This window comes from Centruroides sculpturatus, unplaced genomic scaffold (assembly GCF_000671375.1).
Source record: "Centruroides sculpturatus isolate CEXI.00-Female unplaced genomic scaffold, Cexi_2.0 scaffold1552, whole genome shotgun sequence".
NCBI lineage: Eukaryota > Metazoa > Arthropoda > Arachnida > Scorpiones > Buthidae > Centruroides > Centruroides sculpturatus.
This window is the reverse complement of record NW_019385930.1, coordinates 72,046-77,975: the sequence shown is the minus strand read 5'-3', so window position 1 is coordinate 77,975 and position 5,930 is coordinate 72,046. Positions and strand designations below refer to the sequence as shown.

General features: G+C 28.3%; 1 long non-coding RNA gene across 1 annotated transcript; it reads right to left on the bottom strand.

The window, feature by feature from the left end:
* Window positions 1-5,379: 5,379 nt before the first annotated feature.
* Window positions 5,380-5,922, bottom strand: LOC111612629. Its single transcript, XR_002754643.1, has 2 exons — window positions 5,607-5,922; window positions 5,380-5,528 (listed from the first exon to the last, which is right to left on the bottom strand). It is a non-coding gene; the product is annotated as an uncharacterized LOC111612629 (long non-coding RNA).
* Window positions 5,923-5,930: the final 8 nt, after the last annotated feature.

Here is a 5,930-nt window from a genome sequence, read left to right as displayed (position 1 = left end):
TGAAAATATACAGTAAGGTTCCATATTACCACCCGATTTTCTCTAAGCCTACTTTCGGACTTTTTGTACAAAAGCCTTCAAAAACCATACTTATAATTACACTAGCGAAAAATCCAATTAGGAACATTTAGTTTACTAGTTACCAGTACTTTTCGCACAAAAAATGTGGGTGTAGTTATGATACCTTGTTTACAATTCACTAAAATGTAATTGGGGTTCCATAATACCACCTTCTCCTCTATATAAAAAATCGGTATTATTATTATTTATATATTAATAATTCCAATGATCAAATAGTAATACATTGGTTTTTTGCTCCTGAAATATAGCATTTTATTCTGTATATTTCTATTTTCACTTTAATTATTTAAAACACAACAGTCATTATATGATATATTTTATTCTGTAAATTTTTAATAAACATTTTTTTATATTTTAAATAATTTTTTGTTTGCATTTAATCATTGCTAAGAACGGAATATGTAATTTTTTATAAACATAAAAAAATACTATACTAATACTCAGTGGCATAGCAAACATAACTGGCAGATGGGGCATGACACTTTATTGGTGCCCCCCTCCAGAAACAAATCTTGTTTGTCTTAGAGACCATTTGGCACCCCTCTGCAAGTGGTGCCCAGGGCATGATAGACCCCCCTTGCTTCCTCGCTACGCTATTGCTAATACTTTTTATATTTGATACATAAATAGTATATTGTTTTTAATGATTTCTAAAGATTAATGAAGTGGTTTTTAATTTTTTGCCACTTAATTTTATTATGTATTTAGAAAAAATCCAAATTTAAAACAAATCAATTCACACCTAAATGCTAATTCCAGCAAATGAACAACAAAAAAACTTTAATGTTCAAACGTTTTTGGTCGTCTTTCAGAGGACCTTGTCAGGAAAAATGCAGAAAATAGAAAAAACAGTTCTATCTTTTGAACAGTTTTCGAACATAGCTGTGTTCTAATTTTGAACATTTAAACGATGTTGAATACAAAGATCATTACGTATTATAACATATAAATAAATTATTTTATAAATAAAGTTATAAATAAATAAATACAATAATAATATACTATATGGTGTTAATATATAAAATAATATATATGGTGGTAATAATATAATATATGGTAAAATTTAGCCCGATGTTTTAATGTATAAACTATNATAAATTAGTATTTTAAAATATTTCATTAAATTTGGGTATCAATAAAATATTGATTTTATTTTTTGTTTTATAATTAATTGTAGACAATGATGTTTCAGTAACAATAAATCATATTTATTTTATATAATCCATCTGAATCATAATTTCCATTTGCCATTTAAATTTTCTAAACTAAAACTTCATTTATATAATATGTCTGAATAGCTTTATAAAAATGTATTACATTAATTAAAGCAGGATGAGGTTTTAATTTCAATATTATATTTTAATAACTTATGCAATCAATCTGTTTTTATTTAAGAATAAGATATAAAATTTAATTTTTGAATAATACTTATTAACAAATTACCTTAACTAATATTATTTATAAAATTATGTAAAAATTACAAAAATTCAAAAACTTTAAAAGTTCAGATTCTTAAATTTATTTTATACAATATAAAAAATCTTTAACGCTACTTAAAAATTTCATTTATATTAAAAAGTACTTTTAAAATAATTTTAAATTACACAGAAAATATTAATAATTTAAAAATTTTTTTAATATTTTTCAGAAGTTAAAAAAAATCTTCATATTGTTTTAGTAATGGATTTTACCAGTTCTGATTTTCATTTACATTGTGAAGGAAATCCTTCTTTGTATAAATGTTGCAGTGTTCAGTGGATGGATGAATGGTGTGAAGAATCTATGAAAAAGGTTGTTTTTTATATTAATTTCAATATTTTTTTATATCAAATAAAACATTAAAATAATTATCTTGAAATTATTTAAATTTAAAGTTATAATTACGAAAATATAAAAAGTTATTGTATAAAATAATTAATTATAAAGGTATAAAAGTATTAATTATAAAGGTATAAAGATTTTTTAAATCAGATTTTTCTATGAAGAATTTATTAAGATTTAAAAGATGTCAGATTGTATATTCAATGAAACTCATGTAATAGTTTTTCAGAATCCACATTCAACAAGAGGTACTCTTTCATATAGGAATATGCATTTTGGGCATTTTTCCCTCTTCAGTTCCTTTAATTTTACTGATGTAAAAATTAATTTAAAATTTATTAAAATGTTATAAAGTAAAAATATATTCCTCCTACTTACAATCTTTAAGAAGTTGCTATTTAACATAACATTCAATATAATATTTTATAATATTCAAATTATTTTCATACATTATAGTTTACAGTAGCCTTATCTCTTTTTTCTTCCTAATAAAAGAATGATTTACATCGGGGGTGTCCAACCCGCGGCCCGAGGCAAGTTCCAATGCGGCCCAATAAACATCTAAACAAAACCGACAAATTTTTAAATTTTATTTATTTATTTATTTTAATGGCATAAACTCAAAAAAGAAGTTTCACAAAGCCATAAACCTTTATACATATTTTATTTTTGAGTAGAAAGGACATATTTTTGAATACTTGGAAATGTGTGAATGAGGAATACTAAATAAAGCTGGAGTTGTGACAAAGGATTATAGACCCAAATTCGGGGAAAGGAGAGAAAGGCCAAAAGATAAAAAGTAGTGAGAAAGGTTAAATAGACCTTCTATTATGCAAATATTGACACTTAATTTTCCAACCTTCCTCACTTCATTTAGTATTCTTCCAGCATTGCAAGATTTGGCTACATTGCATCAAATTTGGCAACCTGTTTTTTAGTTTGGCATAAAAAATGTCATTTGGCACATTGGCTACTTTTTGGGCTACATATTATTTATAAATATATTAATTGAATAAAAATGCACTTTAAAAATGGTGTTTCATCATTTATTATTAATTAGAGATTCAAATAAAACAAATATTTGTGTTTTTCAAATAAATTTTTGTTTGTCTCCTTTATAATAAATGATTATATCTATTTTTAAGTAAAAAGTTAAAAGTGTATCTGTAGATGTTTTTTTTTTTAAATATCCTTTTTCGTGATAAAGTTTTAATACTTAGTACTATAATCTAGACATGTTAATCCTTAAATATACAGAAAGACCCCGCTTAACACGGGGGATGGGTTCCTAGATGACAAAGCGCTAAACAAAACAGCATTAAAAGAGGTTATTTTAACATAGAGTAAATAGGGATAGGGGAACACGCAACCAAAAATAAAAAAATTTTACTTTAAGTTATTTTTATATTAATTTGTATAATAATATATGTTAAATAACACAAACATGTGCACACAGAAATGTATAATAATATATTAATTAGTTCATTTTTTCTATATTAATAGTTCATTTTTGTCACAAAGGTCCTGACTTTTCTGAAATTCTTGTTTTTTCATGATAAAGTTGTGTACTTTTATTTGTCGCGTTTTTTTCTTTCCTTAAGCAAATGTTGATAGCAAGAAATCATATCCAAAATGCCTTGTCTTGCTTCTGCACTCCTTTGAAAATCTGGATCATTTGCTACAATTTGATCAATGATTTTGATTATTGTTACCAAACTTTTACTAAGGAAATCTGTAGAGAAATTTTTTGAGTTTTTTGTTTTCAGAATCACTATTTTCCAGTTCTACACGGATTCCTTGTTGTGCCAGTTCTTGAAGGTCATCGTTAATAAGACTCTCACCAGAAACCTGTGGTAACTCCTCAATATCCTGTTAGTCTACATCTCCTAGTCCTGCTGTATCGATTAGATTGAGTTTGATCAACCTAAAAATACAGCGATAGGCTCTTCTCATTGAGAATTCTTGGATATATCCAGCCATAACTTCTTCCATACCTCATTTGTGCATTTATCAGTTAATTCTTGCCAAGCAAAGCCTATATTGCCTATGGCATCCTTGATGTTATATTTTTTCCAAAATTGCACCAAACAAACATAGAGTTAAAGAAAGTATACCTTTTTGCCATCTTTTGCTGATTAGTTCATGTTCATAAATAATTGTATTATGTATGAATGAATAAAATGCCACGATAATTTAAATTGGCATAAATTTTGAGCTTTTTTTCGGGCTTCGAGCAGATGGCATTATATCGAATCAGCATTAAGTGAGGCAGCGTTAATCAGGGTCTTATTGTACTTGTATATTTAAGGATTGGCCAAAAGTATATTATATATACAGTGGAACCCCGGTTAACGAACGTCCTGGTTAACGACCAAATCGGTAACAAACTTTTATTTTGCAAAAATTTTGTCTCAGATAACGAACGTAATGGTATTTTGTGTCAAATTTTAGTTGGTGTTAGGCATGCATGAGTTAAGCATTGCTTTTCCGAGTGTTTGTGCTATACTTCTTTTTTCAGTTTTCTGATTCATATATTTAATCAATATGGCATCCAAGAAAGAAAAAGTCATAGTGGCAATAGAAAATTATAACGCAATATAAACGACAATGCACTATCGCATTTGAGAAAAATTTTGATTAAAAGAGTAAGACAATCAACTTTAGACCAATTTCTTGTTCCTTATGGAAAGAGTTTGTTAAGTTATGGTAACGCAACACTTGGGCAATCTGTCTAGGGGGAATGCCTTCTGGCAGGTGTTTTTAAGGGAAACTGGCCCCTATTTAGGCGTTACAGACGTGGAGTAAACCCAGAAAACTCCACGTGGCCAGCCCGTCTGAGCGAGGTGATAACCCACGAACGAACTCCCCGTGTTCGAGGTACGAAGACCACTTAGCCACTGATGGGGTTTTTTTTACCAAAAGAGACTTCGACTCAAAGAATCTTTCGATGAAGTGCTACCCGTTATTTTTTTGGAGGGGATTCCCCTTCTAAAAGGCATTAAGGTTCGTATATCTCCACTTTTCTGCCATCAACTACAACAAACAAAGATATGTACAGTGCTATTTTATTAAACAAAGTTTACATGTTTGTTGCTGTAATGATAGATACTATGTTTTCATACATTTTTATCAAAGAAAATTACTGTATATTGCAAATAAAATCACAAAAATTTCGGACACTAGAACAGATTAATTGCATTTGCATTAATTTCTATGGGAAAAATTGCTTCAGTTAACGAACGGAGTCGTGGAATGAATTAAGTTCGTTAACCGGGGTTCCACTGTACTTGTGGCCCAAAACTCCATGACTACTTCTAATATGGCCCAGAGAAACAAAAAGGTTGGACACCCCCTGATTTACATTAATCATAATTCTATAAAATATTAGATATACTGGCTTTACTTATATTTTATATTATGACATTTATCCAAGATAGTTAAAAAATTATGATACACATAATAATAATAATATTTATATAAAAATATTCTAAAAAGAATCGATGGAGTCAGATAATCTATTTTTTTATTATTATTACCGTACTGTACTAATCTTTAGTACACGGAAAACTACTAGTTTTCCATTCGTTTCTGACCTTTGGAGGCTTAATAAGTCCCGAGTCCGTAGACTGGTATAAAAAATTAAAAAAGGTAAACAGGTTAACAAAGAAAATATAATTTTATTTCTATATAAATATATACTTCACCCCAAATGCATTTCGCCTGTCAAGGCCTCTTCAGTAGGGTTTCTGATGACTAGAGTGTACAATAGGAACAGCAGAAGGTATCTCAGACGACACATTTTTTTCCGTCGTAGACACAGAAGAAGACACATCTTTCTCACTGACACCATCGCGTTTACAATCTTTAAGAAACACAAACTCTTCCCAGCATTCCGCTGGTATCACCCCATTATTCAAATTCATTACATTACTTTGCATAATTATCGCGAAATGTTCTTTAAATTTTCTTTTTACAATATTTTTCTCTTTATGTATTATTTTTACATTATTAATATCTAATTGACAGTT